Raw genomic sequence first — 19,945 nt, forward strand, 5'->3', positions numbered from 1 at the left:
CATAATCTCACTTCTCAGAGATGACCACTGTCATCATCCTGGTGTATTTCCTACCTCAGATTGGTTTTCTCATTGTCTGCGTGTACTCTATGTATGTATATGGGAGGGGTTGCTTTGTTTTGTTTGAAATTTTACTTTGTAGGAATGTTACAGATATTATTCTGGGTGTTCTGGAGGAAGAGAGGAAATCAGGGAGCCCCAGAAGCTTAGTCTGGGCTGCTAAATGGTATACCATACACTGGGTGGTTTCTAAACAACAACAAGTTATTTATCACAGTTCTGGAACCTTGAGGTCCAAGATCAGGTTTCAGAACAGTTGGATTCTGGTGAGCTTCCTGTTCTGGGTTGCAGACTACCAAATTGTATTTTCACGTGACAGAGAGCAGAGCGTTCTCTTGGGTAGGGCCTCATAAGGAAACACTAATCCCATTCATAAGGGCTCCGTCCTTATCACCTAATTGCCCCCTCCTCCTTAACCATCTCATTCGGGGTTAGGATTTAACATGTGAATTTTGAGGGAGTAAAAATATCCAGTCGTTAGAACTCTGACAGTAGCAAGAAAGAAGAAAGAGATTCAACCCAAGATTGAAGGGTTGCTAGAAAAGTAACTCCTTGGCACCCTAGAAATTCAGGACCTTAGGCTCAGGGATGCTAAGGCACAGCAGAAACAGATGTGTCCTTTGGAGGGCCGCAAGCGAGCTGGGGCAGTGACATCTGGGGACAGAGCTGCTGACCAGTGCAGACAGACAAGGATTACAGATAACCTAAGGGAGCTCCCTGCTGTTTGGTTCGCATATTGTTCTGGGACTTTTCCAAAACCATAAGGTGGGGGGAGTGGGAAGGAATGACTGATGTGGATTATCCCATCAGTTCTATGGATGTGGGCTCACAGTTAGCGTTAGTTTGATTAAAAAAGAAATAAAGATTTAAATTCCAGATTTCTATTGATTTCCAGAAGATCACTCTCCTGTGGCCTCCTTGACTTCTGGTTCTTGAGTTAAATCTCCTGTTTCTGATGCTGGTTCAGTTCAGTTCAGTTCAGTTGATCAGTCATGTCCCACTCTTTGTGACCCCATGGACTGCAGCATGCCAGGTCTCCCTGTCTATTGCCAACTCCCGGAGTTTACTCAAACTCATGAGCATCGAGTTGGTGATACCATCCAACCATCTTGTCCTCTGTTGTCCCCTTCTCCTCCTGCCTTCAATCTTTCCCAACATCAGGGTCTTTTCCAAGGAGCTGGTTCTTTGTATCACATGGCCAAAGTATTGGAGTTTCAGCTTCAGCATCATATTCAGGACTGATTTCCTTTAGGATGGACTGGTTAGATCTCCTTGCAGTCCAAGGGACTCTCAAGAGTCTTCTCCAACGCCACGGTTCAAAAGCATCAATTCTTTGGTGCTCAGCTTTCTTTATAGTTCAACTCTCACATCCATACGTGACTACTGGAAAAACCATAGCTTTGATTTTTTTTTAAGGTTTAAAAATTGCTGAAAGTTTTTCATTTCTAGTAGGAAAACATTATCTGAATGAATACCCTAATGGCAAACCACTGTAAAATGTTTTCAGCTGTGTTTGGGGCAAAGGTGTGGGGATTATCTTCAAAGCACCCCAGCTTTCTTCACGAGAAGGTCAGAGGTACACTGGTTTGTATTATTACAACATCTATGAGGTGATCTAAGTTGCTTTTCCTCCAGCAGGGCTTTATGTCAGAAGGGCATTATGCTTGACCTCCAAATTTGGCTGACAACCTACTGATGAGATTTATAACCTTTGCTTTGCTCTGATATTTTGACATATTTGCTGGGTTCTGGGCCACATCCTGGAAGACCACCATAACTTCTGGATCCTGCATGGCTGCAAGGACCTCTGGATCACTAAGAATTTCATTGAGCCCAGGTATTCCCGCCATTCCAAGCATTCTCCCTCCCATTCCAGGCATTCCTCCAGGAAAATTACCAGGCATTCCCCCAGGAAAGCTGCCTGGAATGGAGCCATACCGAGATCCTGATTGTCTTCTGGCTTCTTCCTCTGGGCTCTCTCATGTTCTTCCCGAGCCTTCTTAACCCTTTGTATTCTTTCTTTGATCTTACGCTCCTCATGTTTTTGCTCATACTTTCTCCGATGTTCAGCAATTTTCTGGGCCCTTGGTTGAACTTCCTTCACCATTGCACTAGCATCTTCATCATAATCCAGCTTCCAGGCAAGGGCAAGATCATGGGCAGCTTCTTCCCAATGGCCCAGAAGTCTGTGCGCTTTCCCTTACCACTTGTGTGGCTGAGCTGAACCAAGATTTATTTCAGTAGCTCACTGTCATAGTCTCAGATGGCAGCATTTGGCTTCTAAAATTTGATGAAGACACTGGCTCTCTTGGCATACAGGAGAGCCAAATGAGGCTTTAGCTTGATGGCATCTGTGAACAAGTCAATGGCTTTCTGGAGTTCACCATCATTTAGGGCAGCAATGGCAGCCACTTTTTTATCATTTGCCTGATCCATCATCTCCTCAGTTATCTCTACATTCTCATCTCCCATTTCTTGAGGTGCATCAGTGTCTGGTTCAATCACACCTTCATTGTCAATTTCTAGATCACTTTCCTCACTTGATGGTTCATCTGTCTTTGTGTTTTCCTCTGCCTTCTTACTGTCTATTTTTCCTTCCTTGATATTTTCTTCTGATTTAGTTTTATGAGCAGCAGGTGGTATTTTACCCCCCATGCTCTCCACCCACTCCCTCGGGAAGTGCATTTCCTTGGTGTGCAGAATGCTTGGGTCCTAGATGGACCTTTGTTGCTGGTTGCTGCTGCTGCTAAGTCGCTTCAGTCATGTCCGACTCTGTGCGACCCCATAGATGGCAGCCCACTCAGCTCCCCCGTCCCTGGGATTCTCAAGGCAAGAACACTGGAGTGGGTTACATCAGCCCAAATATGCCGTTTTTCTACTCTACCATTTTCCACACACAAAAAATTGACTTGTTCTGAATACGTTCTCTGGTTAATTTTACTAAAGACTGGGGTCCCAGGGAGAGATCACATTACCATTGATAGCTTCATGCTATCTTTTCTTTTCCTGTGTCTCTCAAAGAGATTGAGAGCAGAACAAGAAAAGATTTCTCTTACAGCAAGAATGGGCTCCACTGGTTCTCTAGGCTGGAGCTTACTCTAATTACTTGTTAAGTATATTCTCTGTTTTTGATCATTCTTCTAAGAAGAAAAACAAATTTCTTTGCTTTTCGTTTCATTAAAAGCTGCTAATGACCTTGTGGAACTCCATCATGCTCTTGGAGCCTGATTGTTGTTCAGTCACTAAGAAGCCTCTTTTGCGACCTCACGGACTGCAGCATTTTATAGCCATACATTCTCTAAAATTCCCTTGAGGAAATAGTTCTTCTAGATATAGACAGTGCTCTTCCTAAAAGGTATTCTATTGAATAAAGATATATATTGCATATAAAACAGCCTCTGCAAGAATTCCCAAGCTGAGTGGTTGAGAGCATTAGGTTTGAGACACCAAAGCCAATTTCATTCTTCTCCTCTTAGGAACTCTGGATGATGTTCTCTAGCTTCCCATGTAGTAAGGATGTGACTATGTGATGACTCTGAGCCATGAACGGTGAGCAAAAATAACAGATGTCACTTCCAGGCTGAATGATGTCCATGCTGGCATGCAGCTCTCCAGCTCTCTCTCTGTCATGGCAGCTGCAGCAACAATGTGGTCAGATGGCAGAGCTGCAAAATGAGAGCAACCAGGACCATGGGGTCACCCCCTGGAGCAATTGCCCTGGAGAAGGTTTTACTGACTTAGACTTTGAGGTCTATTTGGGAAAGAAACTATTGTTATGTTAGGCCACTAAGATTTGGAGGTGGTTTTGTAACTATCACATATCCTAAAGTAATGCTTAAGCAGTGATCTAGTTAATGTGACCAAATCTGGTATCAGACTTGCTAGGTTCCATTCCATGCCCTACCACATTCTAACTGTTTGACCTTAAAGAAAATACTCAATCTTATTAAACATCCGTTTCTTCATATTTATAATAATACCTTACTGTACAGGGTGACAACCAGTAAGAAGAACTTAGAATACTGTCTGGCACAAAAGAAATCTTCAAAAAGCAATCGTTTTTTGATGACAAGTATGGTGCCTGAAGATATTTAAAAGCCAAAACAAAATTATTAATATAAGCATATAAGTACTCCCAAGCAATTTCATTGCTGTGCTCTTTGTGTACAGTCAGAATCAATTATTCATCTAAAGTAATAGCATTGGGAAAGTTATTCCTTGAGTCAATATATGTTTATTTACTGAGGGAAGTAATCAAATGTACAAACCTAGCTTCTCACATTTGTTGCTATGAATTTGTGGGTAGCACTGTTTAATAAATATTTTAATCTTTTGCAGACATGGTTATGTCTCTTTATTATTCCCACAATAGCCTCCTTTTTTCCTCCCTAAATCTGATTTGTTTTTCCTCCAACTCACCTTTCTGTAAACAGGGGCCTGTCTTGCCTCTTTCATGTGAGTGCACACAGCGGTGCATCCTTGATTCTGTCCACTGCCCTTTGTGCTTGTTGTCAGGGTGATGGGGAGGTGAGGGATGAAACAAATGCTTCTGTAGTTTAATGCCTAGGTGACTGGCAGTTTGGCGGGGACCTTAGTAAAGTGAAGGAGACTCATTGTCTCCTAGAGTTGTGGGATTTCAGGCTGGTCAATGTGGGGCAGTTTTGTAAGTTTGTGGAATCCCCAGGATGTTAAGGTGAAAACATCCTGTGGCCTTTGAGAAATGGCAGAAGGATTAGGAGCCAATTAAGAGAACAGAGAGGAGTTCTATCATAAGAGGACATTGCTCTGAAAGCCAAGGGTGGAGCGTTCCATGGAGAGTGTCTGGTACATAGACACTAAATAATTAATTATTAGAATGAGGTGACGGAAGGGCATGCAGCTGTGCTAAATGGCACGGGCTATTTAAGAACGCAATTGAATCAGTTTCACTCCTGGCTCTATGTTACACCCTTTTGTATTCATTTTTCATTTTACATCTTGTTTTGTTTGAAGTTTTTCTAGTATTTGGTTCTAATTTATTTCACTTTGCTGCCTTAATTCATTTTGAAGCAAAGGAAGATACTTAGAAATAAAAGCATTATTTTTTCCTTAAGCAATCTAAATTAGCATGATTTGAAACAAATCAAGAAAATATTTGATTCAACCTCACCAGGAGATTTCTACCCAAAAGAACATTATTATAAAAGTGAATAAGCATGCTGTCTTAAGGACTGCACCCCAGATGCATCTGGAGAGCGGTCATCATTATAAAAGAGATTACATTGAAAAAATAGCTCCATGTAATTTCTACTTCAGTGAGGGATATGATACAGTTACATAAGGGTCTGTATTTAAATCCATGTTGAGATGAGTGTGGCTAACAAGTGATAGTATTGGTGACTGTTATAAATACATAGTTACAAATCTCCATACAGAGCATTTCTAGGGGAATTAAGACACAGTTGCTTATTAAGACCTTGGCAATTTCCCTTCCTATTGAGACATATTAAAGCAGCTAGGATTTTGGTTTTGGTGGCTGCCAGTCTGTAACCTTTCCTAACTCTTCACTCAACAAGCTGCCTCTCCTGCCTTTCCTTTGACTTAACATCAAGGACCTACCTTACCACCAGCCAAGGCTGTGGGCTCAGCCGTTTCCACCTGCTGGGGCCAACAAGCGGCAGCTCTGGTGGGGATGCAGGGATGTGGCCAAAGGGTAGAGTCCATGCAGGTCCACTGCTGAACACCACTACCATCTACCTCCAACTTGGGGCACCAGGCATTTTGCTGCCAGAGGCCGATTTCTCTTTCTGAAGGTTGTCTGCTCAGTTGGCAGCAAGACCCAAAAGCAAAGTGATAGCGATAGCTGGCACGGGATTGGGGAGGAGGGATTGGGACATTTTGGTGAGTCTTAGTTGCACCCCCAGGACCTCTAAGCATGAGGCTATTCTCACTGACATGGCTATTCCCTTCTGACATAAAAAGCGGCAGGATGGACTGGAAGGCTCAGACAAAGCAGCACATTTTCCTTTGACAGCAGACACTGCCTCTCTGTTCCATTTTATGTTTCTAGACATATCTGTTGATAGATAACTGCTTAAATAGATTAATGTTTCTAATTCAACATGTAAGTCAATTCTAATGCATGCAGATATGGGTAAGCAGATGCAGGAGAGAGGATAAAGTTAAGTCTTTTGCCAGGGCTCAAGATATGTATACTAATATTTCATGCCCCCCCCACCCAGCCATTTTGAAGTGTGGGGGTAAAAATAGATAACATACTTGAAAAACTAAAAATGAAAGAAACTTGCTTGAATTACTGATCATGCTAAACTGTTCCAATGTCATAAACTTAGATTCCTTAGGCCTTGCTTTTTAGGATCTTCCTGTGTTTTAGAATTCTTTTATAACAGACACTTGATGTACCACTCGTATAACTTCATTCACATTTGACACCAGACAAGAATTTTCTTTTTAAAACCAAAAATATAAGCGAATGTTACATAACTAAGTGATGTGAGCTCCAAGTTCCCAGAATTGTGTAGGAATGGGGCTTTGAATGGGATAACTGAGCAGCCTGTATTACTATTTAACTTATGAAAATTCCTTAGCATTGGCAGTCATTTACATGTTCATTTCACCTTTCTGCCCTTAGTAAGGAGCTGTTTAGTTTTTCACATAGTACTTTTGGAACTAATAAACCAATGTCATTACTTTGATGGATATGACATTTCACTTTTAATCTATGTGGTTGGTTGTGGTGGCTTAATTGAAAACCTATAATCACCATGTTATTTAACTTGGCAAATGGCTCTTTTATTATCACTTCCAGGAAGTGTGTCTTCTCTAGAATATTTCAACTGAATCTGTTTCCTGACTTCTTCTCTGTGGACCTTTTGTTGGCTGATATTATAACTGTCACTTTAAGTTGCATTTTCCTGAGCTTTTAAGAGTACTTTTCTTTAAATAAAAAGTATTAATTAAATTTAACCTTTTAGGAGTAAACACAGCCCTACCTGGCTGCTGCTAAGTCACTTCAGTCGTGTCCGGCTAAGTGCGACCCCATAGACGGCAGCCCACCAGGCTCCTCTGTCCCTGGGATTCTCCAGGCAAGAACACTGGAGTGGGTTGCCATTTCCTTCTCCAATGCCTGAAAGTGAAAAGTGAAAGGGAAGTCACTCAGTCGTGTCTGACTCTTCGTGACCCCATGGACTGCAGCCTACCAGGCTCCTCCATCCATGGGATTTTCCAGGCAAGAGTACTGGAGTGGGTCGCCTTCTCCGACAGCCTTACTTACTAGTGTGAAAGAAGAGAAGACAGATCGATTGGACTCATTGTGTAGGGCCAAGTAAGGCCTTAACATCATTCTTTCAGGTGTCTCTTTCAGATTTTGTTTCTTTCCATTGCATTTTTAAAGTATTCTGTACCACTGTTAGTTCCTTGGAATTCTGATACTAAACAGTTGATTATGTATGAGTATCTGAGCTTTCCAAGTAGTTAGTAGTGTGGCTTCCCAGGTGGTGCTAGTGGCATAGAACCCACCTGCCAATGCAGAAGATATGAGACTCGAGTTTGATCCCTGGGTTGGGAAGATACCTGGAGGAGGGCATGGCAACCCACTCCAATATTTTGGGCTTCCCTGGTGGCTCAGATGGTAAAGAATTTGCCTGCAATTCTGGAGACTGGGTTCAGTCTTTGCATTGGGAAGATGCCCTGGAGAAGGGGGAAACCCACTCCAATATTCTTGCCTGGAGAATTTCATGGACAGAGGAGCCTGGCAAGATACAGTCCTTAGGGTCTCAGAGTCAGACATGACTGAGTGAGTAACATAGTATTATAGAAATAATATATTTTGCATTGGAATACAATTTTGTGATTTAGTCTAGAGATTTCTGTGTTTGAAGTTCTAGGAATTCTTAGTACTTCCTCATAGATAATGATGTCATCAACACAGAAGAATGCTAGGAGGCAGCCTGGTTTTCCTATCTTATCATTCCTCCTCAATACAGCCCATCTGTGCTTGAAGTCGATTGTACGCTTGACATAAATAGTGTGAAGAACAAGTTCTAAGTGGTCTGTACCTGTTTCATTTCCTTCTGTCCCCATCCACATCCCAACTCAGCTTTTTACTGTCATAAATGCATGTGTGTCTGCATGATCAGTCATTTCAGTTATGTCCAACTCTTTTCGACGCCATAGACCACAGCCCTCCAGGCTCCTCTGTCCATGGGGATTTTCCAGGCAAGAATACTGGAGTGGGTTGCCAAGATCCCCCATGGAGGAGGACCTTCCCAACCTAGGAAACAAACCCACGTCTCTTATGTCTCTCATGTTAGCAGGCAGGTTCTTTACCACCGAACCACTGGGGAAGTCCAAATGGCATTAAATATTGCCTCTTCACTATCTTGACTTACAGAATCAAAACTCTATAAAAATACAATAGTCAGGTTTCTGACTGCAAGCAAGCTCTCTTAACAAGGAGGACGCTGGCCAGCACGATACTGGGAGGGAGTCCCTGCCGTGAAAGGAGGCTCACGATCCAAGACTGGCAATTGGACAGGAAGCCAAGGGCATCCTGGAGGCAGAGCAGGCAGATTCAGCCCGGGACACGCTGTAAAGCCACTTTGGTCCAAATGCTGCTGCTCTTCTACAACTTCTAATCAATTTGACCTTTCCATTTCCTCCAGCATTGGTTTCAGTTCCTCAGAATTCTGAGTCCCAGGAGAAAGCATCCGATGGACTGGTCAAGATCCTATGAGCTTCCAAAGGAGGAGCCTGCTGGGGAAGGCGGTATTAGAAATCACCCTTCCACAAGGCTCCCCGGAATGGGGTGATTCTCCCCAAGGAAGATGGAACACTGATTGGAAGGGGTAGAAATAGGATGCTAGGCAGCCACAAGTCAGTAAACAAGTTATCTTTAAATGACTGCTGAATCAGCTAGGAATAATGACAGAATTATCTTCAGGAGCAAAAGTCTAGCAAATAGTACCTGAAGGGGAAGATCTGAACAGTGTGCTCAGAGCCTTGCAGCCAGCAGTCCAACAGAGAGATCCCACCTTCAGTACTGACCCAAACCCGGGGCTGAGCCTGAACTGCAGTCAGGGAAAGCAGAGAGGAATCTTACCTGCCCTGCAAGCAGGGTATCAAGCTCTCTGCGTATGCCTTTGGATCAACTACCTGCTGTTTCCTTTTTGAAAGTGTGAAAGTGCCCAACTCTTTGCAACCCCATGCACATTTCCTCCTCTGTCCATGGAATTCTCCAGGCAATAATACTGGACTGGGTTGCCATTTCCTCCTCCAGGGATCTTCCCAACCCGGAGACCTAAACCCTGGTCTCCTGCACTGCAGGCAGATTCTTCACTCTCTGAGCTACCAGGGAAGTCCCCCTGGGGCTTTATTGAACCAAAAGGCAAAGGAATCCCTTCCTTCATTTCAAAGCCCCCAGTCCTCTGCAGTGAGTCCCAGGTGGATTCTGTGAGGTCTGGTTCCCCCTCTGCCAACCATCTTGCTTCATGTCACTGCTTACCTCTGGCATCCTCCAGAAGACAGTCCCTTCTGGACTTCTGTACTTTCCATGTCTCAGCAGGAGCATGTCAGAATTCTTAGAAGTGTTTGGGGTTAGTTAACTTTATTTCCTTATAGGAAATATAAACTCACCCCACTTTAGCTAGGGTTCCCAGATAACAATGTCTTTAGTGAAAATATTAAAAACACACATTTTTAAAATTTCTACCAATCTCACTTGTGTGTCTGCATATATCCATCTACCTTAGAATCAGCCTGTTGGCACCTAGTGTCTCATTTGGCTAGGAAAACTGAACAATAGGTGGCATCGTCCCAGGTGCTGAATATGAATGATTCAGTACTTAAAATTCAAACAATGTAGTATGCTCTCCAAGAAATTGTCTGGTTTAGAAAGTCACAAAGGAAAATCGAAGGAGGAGGAAGAGGAAGGGGAGGGGGAAAAAAAAACGTGGACAAAATTGGAAAAATTCTCCTCCTTTCCTGAGATGAAAGGAGAATAAAAATTGTGCTTATCTTGAGCAAGTCTCTTTAAAGATGAAGTAGAAAATCAGAGAAGGGCCCTTGATCTCACTGTACAAGGCATGGAGATTCCATGGAGTCAGATGGTTCTCTGGCCCCATACATCACCATGGGGAAGGGAGATCTTTGCTAGGTCTTGGAACTCTGGTGCCGAGGTGCTGGCTCCTCCAGGGACACACGTGGTCATTGCTTTCTCCATATTCACAGGTGGTGGAAGATTCCCAGCTAACTCCATGACCTTTCTCTCCACCTTCCAAACTCCGCAACCCCTCCTGTAAGTTTGGAGGGAATCCTCTGTCTCCTGTTTCCCTTCAATTTCTCTTTAAATTTCCAGGTCACCTAGCAAAATCTGAACAGTGGCTGTAGGCTTTTAGAAATAAGTCTGGGAAGGCTTGGGTGGCACAGCTAACACTGCTTCCTGCACTTCCTTCTCTTTCAAGGCAGAAGCACTGGACCTGCAAGCGGATATCAGGCAGTCTAAAATCTGTGGTCCCTTAGGATGTCCATGCCCTCATCCCTGAATCCTAGGAACTACAGAACCATCAGATGACAAATTGATAGTGTTTTAAGTCACCAAGTGTGTAGTAGTTTGTTATAATAGCAACAATAAGACACTGTTGATTTCATCCTGAGTTTGGAGCCAGCTGAACAGTGAGACACAGGAAGCAGAAGGATGGAGATTTAAAATGTTAGCTTTGCTACTATGGAAGGTGACTCGATAAAATGGCCTTTTCTTTGTGTGCACTGTCTTTGTGTGCACTGTGGGCCCTAATGCTTCACCCCTGGGTAAGTAAGCCTTACGTATTCAGCCCCTAGCAGACCTCTGCTAACTGGTTCTCCCAGGAGCTCTCCCCTTGGCAGAGAACAAATAATATGCACATCCTGAGGGCAGGAAGAAGCAAGGGGAGGAGTCTCGGAAGCCACTAAGCCAAGCACATGCTGAGTTCACCAATTAGCCATGTCACTGTCCCTTGGCAGGGAGAGAGTAAAGGAGCCAGAGGGCAGGAGTTCTAGCAGGAGTCCCTCAGTCAGGATGGTGAGGTCAGGCGGATAGAGGTCCCTCCTCTGATGTCTGCTGCCTGCTCAATCGGCGAGGAGAAGGAGAAAATGGAGACACGTAATATCTCAGAAATTGTCCTTCCACGTGCTTAATGCAAGTAATACTACCCACATTTTGAACTTAAAAATATAGATACTTTTTAATTCCAAACTCCTAATTTATAAACATATACACTGCTGCTAAGTCACTTCAGACGTGTCCGACTCTGTGCGACCCCATAGACGGCAGCCCACCAGGCTCCCTGTCCCTGGGATTCTCCAGGCAAGAACACTGGAGTGGGGTGCCATTTCCTTCTCCAATGCATGAAAGTGAAAAGTGAAAGTGAAGTCGCTCAGTCCTATCCGACTCTTAGCGACCCCATGAACTGCAGCCTACCAGGCTCCTCCATCTATAGGATTTTCCAGGCAAGAGTACTGGAGTGGGGTGCCATTGCCTTCTCCACATATATGCACTATGATATATAAAATTGTAAACAAGGACCTACTGTATAGCACAGGAAACTATGCTCAATATGTTGTAGTAACCTAAACGGAAAAGGATCTGAAAAAAAAAATGTGTGTCTGTATAACTGAATCACTTTGCTGTACACTTGATACTAATACAACGTTGTAAAATCACTATACTTCAATTTTAAAAGGCCTAAAGAAAATTCAGATACTTTTTATCACTATGAAATCAGATTCCCCCCAATCTCTTTAAGTAAACGTTAAACAGATACTTAAAGACAGGATTTCAAGGACATGGCATCATTACTCTTCCTCTGTCCTGCTTGTCTCTCTTTGTCCCTGTGTTTATTGCCTCCCTTTTCTGTAGCATTTTTGGGGCTTCCTGCCCGCCACCCCCCCCCCAGTGTCACTCCCCACTCTAGTTTCTCTCCTTGTTCCCTTCCATCTGGCACTCAGAATTTCTGGTAACTGATGAACAAACTTCCCTATAACTTTGTGCTGTGTATTTGCTTCACTCTGTTCCTCCCGGTTGTAGCAGAAACCTGGGTCCCACCTGAGGATTCTCCCTCCTCAGGGGCTCACTCCGCTACATCCTGCCACCAATCCCTGGTGTGATTTTCATTCCCCAAGTCTACGAGACGATGCTCTTTCTTCTTGGAGACTCTCGAGTTTTGTTTCTTCACCCTCTCATGCTTCCTTCTTGCTGTTATCTGCTGACCACCCAGTGAGTCCTCCTCAGGGAATGTTCAATCCCAAGGGTGCTTTGCCTCTGCTTTCAAAGTCCAGTCATCATCCAGGGGGATTTTCATGTTCTATAAACAATCCGTCCCATATCTTGGGCCCTCAGTTTCTTTCTCTCTGAGGACCTCTTCCTTCATTCAGTTTTATCCTTGGCTGGCCACAGTCTGGAGCCTGACATCAGTCAAAACTGTTCCAAAACCATAAATTATTCTCATTTCTTGGAGCTCTCTGACTAAATTGTCCTCATGAACTCCTCTTCTAACACACACTGGGACTTCAAATTCATTGATTCCTCGGCCTCCTGCTTTTCTCTCACTTTTATCTAGCCTATATGAAGTATTCTACCATTTCAAACTTCTCTCTTCTAATACCGCAATTCCCACTGTAATTTCACCCACCTGGGGAAACCCTAAATCCTGGACGAATCTAACCACCCTCTTTGTCGTGTGCCTGTGTCTGATTCATTGCGTGTTTCTTGACATTGGCTCAACTTTGTGGTCATCATCTCCATCTGAGCACATGAAGCGACCCAGCAGTCTCTCAGTTTACTTTCCCATGTCAAACTGTCCCGCTGTCCTCAAAATTCCAGATCAGGGTATCCTCCTTCAGTTAAGGTGATAGATCTGGCCCCTCTTTTACAAAGAAATTAGACATGATCAGACAAGAACTCACTCAACTTAGTGCTACCAAATTCACCAATCCAGCTATTTCAATCACCTTTTCCTGCTTATCCACTTTTGTAATTTAAGCTCCTATTGTGAAAGTCTGATTCCTACACTCTTTTAAATTCTACAGTTTCTTCCTTTTTCCAGGAACTTACCTTTTTGTTAAATCCTTCCTAATTCCAAGAGTTTTAATTTCACCATATCTATTGACTCATTCCAATCAGCTTTTAAACAGTCTCAGATTTCTCTCAATTTGAAAAAACAAAAAGAAAGTAGTAGAGATGAGAGTGAGAAACTACTACCATTTCCCAAATCTTTCGGGGGTGTGATGAGCTTTGGGAGGGTGTCTGAGCACACCCGTCAGCGGGCATCCTTCACGCTGCAGTTTTCACCGGGCATTCCTTTCTGGGAGAAGAGTCCCCAGTCTTTTCCACCTGCATAAAATCACATCTTGATTGCCTGCTTTCCCTCTTGTCCCTTTCCAGATACTTCGTAAAGGAGCTGCTCTTACTATTTCTATTTTCCAATCTCACAGTCACCCTTCTACCCATTTTAATATGGTTTTACCTTCTCCACTACTTTATAACTGCTTTCATCAAGGTTGCCAATGAGTTTCATATTGTTAAATACAATGGACAATTTTCAGTCCTTATTTGACCTCATAGAAACATTTGTCACAGTGACCACCACTCTTCTTCTCAAAGCTCCACTTTTCATGGTTTCTCTGGTTATTCCTTTTCAGATTCTTTTATTAACTCTTTTTCTAAGTAACCTGTAGATATTGGAATTTCACAGTGCTTTATTTTTCATGTGATACACTCTTCCCAGCTCATCTCATCCACTTCCATGATTTTCTTGACTACCTAGATCTATCTTTGATCCTAGCCAAGCCTCACCTATTTGTAGAAAGCTTATTTGATTTCTCCACTTGGATGTTTCGATATACCTTAAAATCTTTTGGAAAGATGTTCAAGGCTCAATTTACTGATACACTCCCTGAACTTGCTTGCCCCTCAGGTTTATTTTTTATATTGTATATTTATAAGTAATTCCATTAGTCCTCTTTCTCACTGCTCACTTCTAGTACTGCGTTATCCCTAAATCATGTGAAAGGTCTCAAAAACCTCTCAGATCTTATGGTTGGCATCCGAGTCCATGCACCCTTACTTCCCAATTGGACTATCATGTTAATCTCCTTTTTGATGTTCCTACTATTTATCGTTTTTGTTTTTTTCATTTGCTGCCATATCTTTAGTGCCTAGGCAAATATTGTCATCAGCAGTTTGTACAATATATATTTAGTGAGTGAAGTTATTCCTTCTTGTCTTTCTCAAATCCAGCCTCTAGTCTATATACAGAATATTCTTTGAAAACTGTAAGTCTAATTATATTACTCCTCCTGTTGTTTGGTGGCTCAGACGTTAAAGCGTTTGCCGGCAAGGCGGGAGACCCGGGTTCAATCCCTGGTTCGGGAAGATCCCCTGGAGAAGGAAATGGCAACCTACTCCAGTATTCTTGCCTGGAGAATCCCATGGATGGAGGAGCCTGGTGGGCTACAGTCCTTGGGGTCACAAAGAGTTGGACACGGCTGAGCGACTTCACTTTCACTTTCCTGTTATAGCTTAAATGCCTTTAACAGCATATGCTTGCTGCTAAAATTAAATCCAAACCTTGTTTACGCAACCTTTTGGCTCTGTTCACCTCTCCAACCCCATGCAACTTGCTTCCATGTAGTCTCTTGACTGCCCACAGGGTGTCTTTTATTTTCTCTCTCTCCAGAAGTGTAAACATGTTCTTCCTACAGTGCTCTTCTACTTTAATTCCTGCTCATTCTTCATGTTCCGTACTAGTTGTCCCTTCTTCACACCAGCCTAATCTGAACTCCAGATAATTTTACCCATCATATGCTTCTGAAACCCTCTGCTGCACTTTTCATAGTACTTTTCACACCTTTAGAAACATCTGCAGTGCCTGTATTCCACACTAGCGTCAAAGTGGAGACTCTCATTTATTGTGGTTTCCCCAGCACATAGAACAGAATGTTGAATGAAAAGAGGAATGTAGCATATATTCGTCAGTGTGAATAATTGACACCCTCCACCCAATTAATGTATTTCATAAGGACTGTGTGTGCCTCTTGTTGTTTCTTCTTCTCCATATTTGATTTCTGAATTCTCATTTTGCCGGTTTATAGAATGCAAGATAAGCTGAAATGGATATAGTGGCTAGGAGCATGATGTCTGTTTTCTGTTAGCAACCAAGACCGATTCCCTGCACATCCTCTGCTAGTACTGGCTATTCTGACCTTGGACATAATCAGATCCGGGAGAACCTTGCATTTGTCCAGTGATTCCTAACATAAAGCACCTTCCATTCCTTTGTATGTGGTTGGAAAGCTGATTTTGAAACGTGTATTTGATAAGTCTATTCATTTGGAATGTGGTTTAGATTAAATCATTTCCCGAGGGTTTCATTTTTACTGTTGGTTTCATTGGCAGTTGGCAAATTTGTCCTTTTGTTAAACTATGTGAAAACAGCTCTAGAGAAATTGGCTCTAAAGGCAATTTTAATATTTTTATTATGGGAGGAAATTATTGGCCACATTTAACAAATCAACATCTCTACTTAATGTACATCTCCCCATTACCTTGGGAGCATTTTAAAGAATAGCAACCAGAAAAGTCTCCTGAGTATGATATATAGAACTTCTTTTAGCTTCTTGGAAATGACAGGGTTTGGGGTGAAAGGAGGGAAGGAGACTGGAAAAATAAAAATAGGAAAAAATAGTGAGGGATGATAGGATTATTTTTCTTTATATTTTCATTAGTTTCCCAAATATCTTAACCTTACATTCTAAATCCTCTTTAAAAATATCATGGAACTTTACCAGCAGATAAGTTTTCAGAAAAATCTGAGTATCAGAGCAGCAGAGGGACTGAATATTTCCTTGAGGCTTCAGGCTAAACATGAGAGTTTTTGCCACAGATGGGGATCACAATGACATGCGACTTCAGGGAATCATCTACGAGTAGGTCCTCCTCCTGACACCCCCCTCCCCCCACCAAAAAGCTCCAGCTTATGAATCTATGATGGCACCGGGAATTTTGTGATTAATATTCCTTCCCCCAGGCTTAAGAGATTGTATACTTAGGAATCTTCTATGAAAATGAAATTTTTTCCTCTGAGGTCTCAGGCACAGACCACTATTGGTTCTGAACACTAATCAAATGTCCATTCTCAAGGTGAAAAATAAAACATGGGGAAAGACATTGTGATGGGTGAAACCAGCATACAACAGTTATTTGGATACAAGCGAAATAAAGTTATCTTTACTAGTAACAACTTACTGGAAGGACACTGGTGCCCAGCATCAGAGGAGGAGGCAGCCAGTTAGGTCTTCAGACAGAGAGTAACCAAGGCAGGTCTGAAAACTTAGGACAGTAACCGCCTCATGCCTCAGGTTCCTCATTTGGAGACTTGGAGATAAACCCAGTGTGACTTCATGAAGTTGTTATGAGGGTTAAGTGAGTTCACACTTTTGAAATGCTTAGAACAGTGCTACCACTTAATGAAAGCTCAATAAATGTTATCTCTTAGCCTGAATGCTGGAAACTCTTAGAGGGCTGCTGACAGAATAACTCTGGTTCTTGGAGAGATGATGGTAGCTTGAACCAAGGAGACAGTGATGGAGGGGATGAGAAATCATCAAACTCTGGACTCCAATAGGAGGACGGATGCCAACTGTATTTGCTAATGGATTAAATGTGAACTGTGAGAGAGGGAGAGAAATAAAGAATGATGTCATGGCTTTGGAGCAGAGCAAATGGAAAACTCTAAGTTGCCATTTATTGAGATGGAGGCATTGGGGCAGAAAAAGAATCTGTTTTTAGATATGTGAAGTTGAAGATGCCTGTAAGACTTTTGGACTTCCCTGGTGGCTCAGATGGTAAGGCATCTGCCTGCAGTGCAGGAGACCTGGGTTAGATCCCTGGGTCAGGAAGATCCCCTGCAGAAAGAAATGGCAACCCACTCCAGTATTCTTGCCTGGAGAATTCCATGGAGAGAGGAGCCTGGCGGGCTACAGCCCATGGGGTTGCAAAGAGTCGGACACGACTGAGCGATTGACACACGTGTAAGACTTCTAAGTGCAGACCAAGCAGAATAAGAGAGACTGGTGTTAAGTTGAGAGCTCTAGGCTTGAGTGGTAAATAGAAAACAGCAGGAAGAATACATAGAGAAGCTAGAATAATTATTTCCAAACTCCTTGCAAGGGTGTGCATGCTATGCGTGATAAATTGTTTCAGGTGTGTCCGACTCTTTGTGACCCTATGGACTACAGCCTGCCAGGCTCCTCAGTCCATGGAATTCTCCAGGTAAGAATACTGGAGTGGGTTGCCATGCCCTCCTCCAGGGGATCTTCCCGACCCAGGGATTGAACTCAAATCTCATGTCTCCTGCATTGGCAGGTGGGTTCTTTACCGCTAGTTACCCTGGGAAGCCCACAAGGGTGTAGCTGATATTAGTGAATTTCCTCTGATAGTAGTCAGTCTTTACTCTCTTTGCCTCTTGTCCACACTTCAACTGTTTGGGTTTCTTTGTTTAGTGAAGTGACCTAAGCTTTTATTCCAGAGGTTTCCTGGCTGTTAGAACTGTCAAACGTTTTGCTAGAGGACATTAACATCTGTTGGACATGGTAGATCAAGGTGGTACCCAGAGATGCTCCTGGTTGGACAGGCCTGGGACTGTGGGCTTCAGTGGGAAGCTTGGCAAAATGGGGCCACATGAAAATATTTTGAGGAAAGTGTCAGGAGGGCGAAAAGGGTGAAGCAGATGAGAAGGGAACCTTTTAAGACATATCTGTTTGCTCCCCTGAAGACTGACTCCTCACTGTCTTTCTCCAGGGAACTGGAATGGGCTCAGCTCACACCCGGCCTCCCTTCCTCACCCCACCCCTCACATGCGGCAGGAGACATGGCTGAGGGAATGTCAGGTGGACCCCACCCCCTGCCAGCCCTCCTCCATTTCAGTACAGGAGGTCAAAGCAGGTTGTGCTTGGATTCTTCTGCTGTTAATTTTCATTACCCAAACAGTCATTAAATGAAACTCAGCCCAGGTTTTTTTGGTTTGGTTTTTATTACCACCACCTGACTAATTATTAAAAAGCAAGCAAGCATCAATTAGTTGCAGACATATACATGACAATTACACTGGGGAGACACGACAGGGTTGAACAACACATTCCCCTGGAGTGCCGAATAATCTGGCAGAGACCAGAACTCCGTGGATGAGCAACAAATGTGTCTAATTGACTTCCTGGGAAATTAGGTCCTCATGTCAAAACATCTGGGCACAATTTTCTGAGCATTTAAACAACTCTCTGGCTCCGCAGAGGCATAGAGGATGCCCTGGGCTGCATCTTGACTGGATTTAAACAGTCCCCTTGCACTTTATCCTTGGTCCCCTTCACTTCTTGCCGCAAATGCCCTCATCTTTAGCTCTTGGACAAACCCATCTGTTACAGTTTGAAGTGATGTGCTTTTCTCCCCGCATCTCATCACCCTATTCTCTGCCACACTGAACTTCTGGCTATTCCATGGACACGACCGAAGAGGGTCAGATTAGATATTTTGTACGCATTCTTTGTCTCTTGTGTGGTTGAAAATGCATCCTTATCCTTCAAAAGCCACTGACTAAATGCAGCTTTTACAGTGTTCTCCAGCTGATAGTTGTTTTATATACCATTCCTCCACTTCCTATCTTGAGAATAGTACTTACCAGTTTTACATTGTAATTTAACTGCTCACACATCTGTCTTTTGGACAAGCACATGAGCTGCTTGAATTTAGAGAATGTGTTGTTCTTATTTTACAGTCTAAGATCCCAGTTCATAAGCCATTTGGTGAATTTTTGTAGTATTTATGAATTGATTTTTACTTGGTCAACTAAAATGATGAGGTGTGAAAATATAACAAATAGATTTCTATTCAACAGTTGGTATTATTTTCCTATAGTTAATTGCCCACCGATAAGAAGAGACTAGTCTGCCAAGCTCCTCTGTCCATGGGGTTCTATAGGCAACAATACTGGAGTGGATTACCATTTCCTTCTACAGGGGATCTTCCCCACCCAGGGATCACATTCTGTTCTGCATTGCAGGCCGATTCTTTACCATAGGAGTCCTCAGGGAGGCCCAACGAGAAGTATGGGCAGGCTTTATATCCCCCTCCAGGTTTGGGGAGAGTCCTAGGCAGCACCTATGACACACATACTGTACATCTAGCTAAATACACCAGAGCTATTGTTCTCTGTATACTCCAAGGACCATCAGAATTACCTGGAGCTTGACGGGCATGCAGATTTCTGAGCTCTTCTTGAGAACACAGAATCAGATCTTTAAGAAGTAGGGACTGGGAGTCTAGATGTTCAAAAAGTTGCCTGAGTGAGTCTTAGAGGCTGTAAATTTGAAAGCCACTGCAGTAAAGAGAAGAAGGGAGATAAAATGTTCCTTCATAAAGGCAGTCAGGGTATTTTGTGGTATAAAATAAAACTAGAGAGCAAAAGGTATTGTGAGAGACAACCCTCCTACCCCATTCTGTGATAGAAGAGGCATAGCCTTTTATTCTGAAACTTTCTTGCCTGCATTCTTATCCTCCCTTCAGTCTTTATGTGCTATGTGTATCCTCAGGTTGGTGCGTGTCAAAAAATTTTCATGCATGCCCCTGATAGAAAAAAGTGAAGCTATATATTCTCGGCCTTTTGGCTAAGATTAAGTGGTGGCTCAGACGGAAAGCGTCTGTCTACAATGTGGGAGACCTGGGTTCGATCCCTGGGTCAGTAAGTTCCCTGGAGAAGGAAACGGCAACCCACTCCAGTACTCTTGCCTAGAAAATCCCATGGACGGAGGAGCCTGGTGTCCATGGGGTCGCAAAGAGTTGGACATGACTGAGCACCTT

General features: G+C 43.1%; 1 pseudogene; it reads right to left on the reverse strand.

Moving 5' to 3' along the window:
- Positions 1,681–4,537, reverse strand: LOC102186489 (annotated as a pseudogene).

The sequence above is a fragment of the Capra hircus genome, chromosome 11 (assembly GCF_001704415.2).
Source record: "Capra hircus breed San Clemente chromosome 11, ASM170441v1, whole genome shotgun sequence".
NCBI lineage: Eukaryota > Metazoa > Chordata > Mammalia > Artiodactyla > Bovidae > Capra > Capra hircus.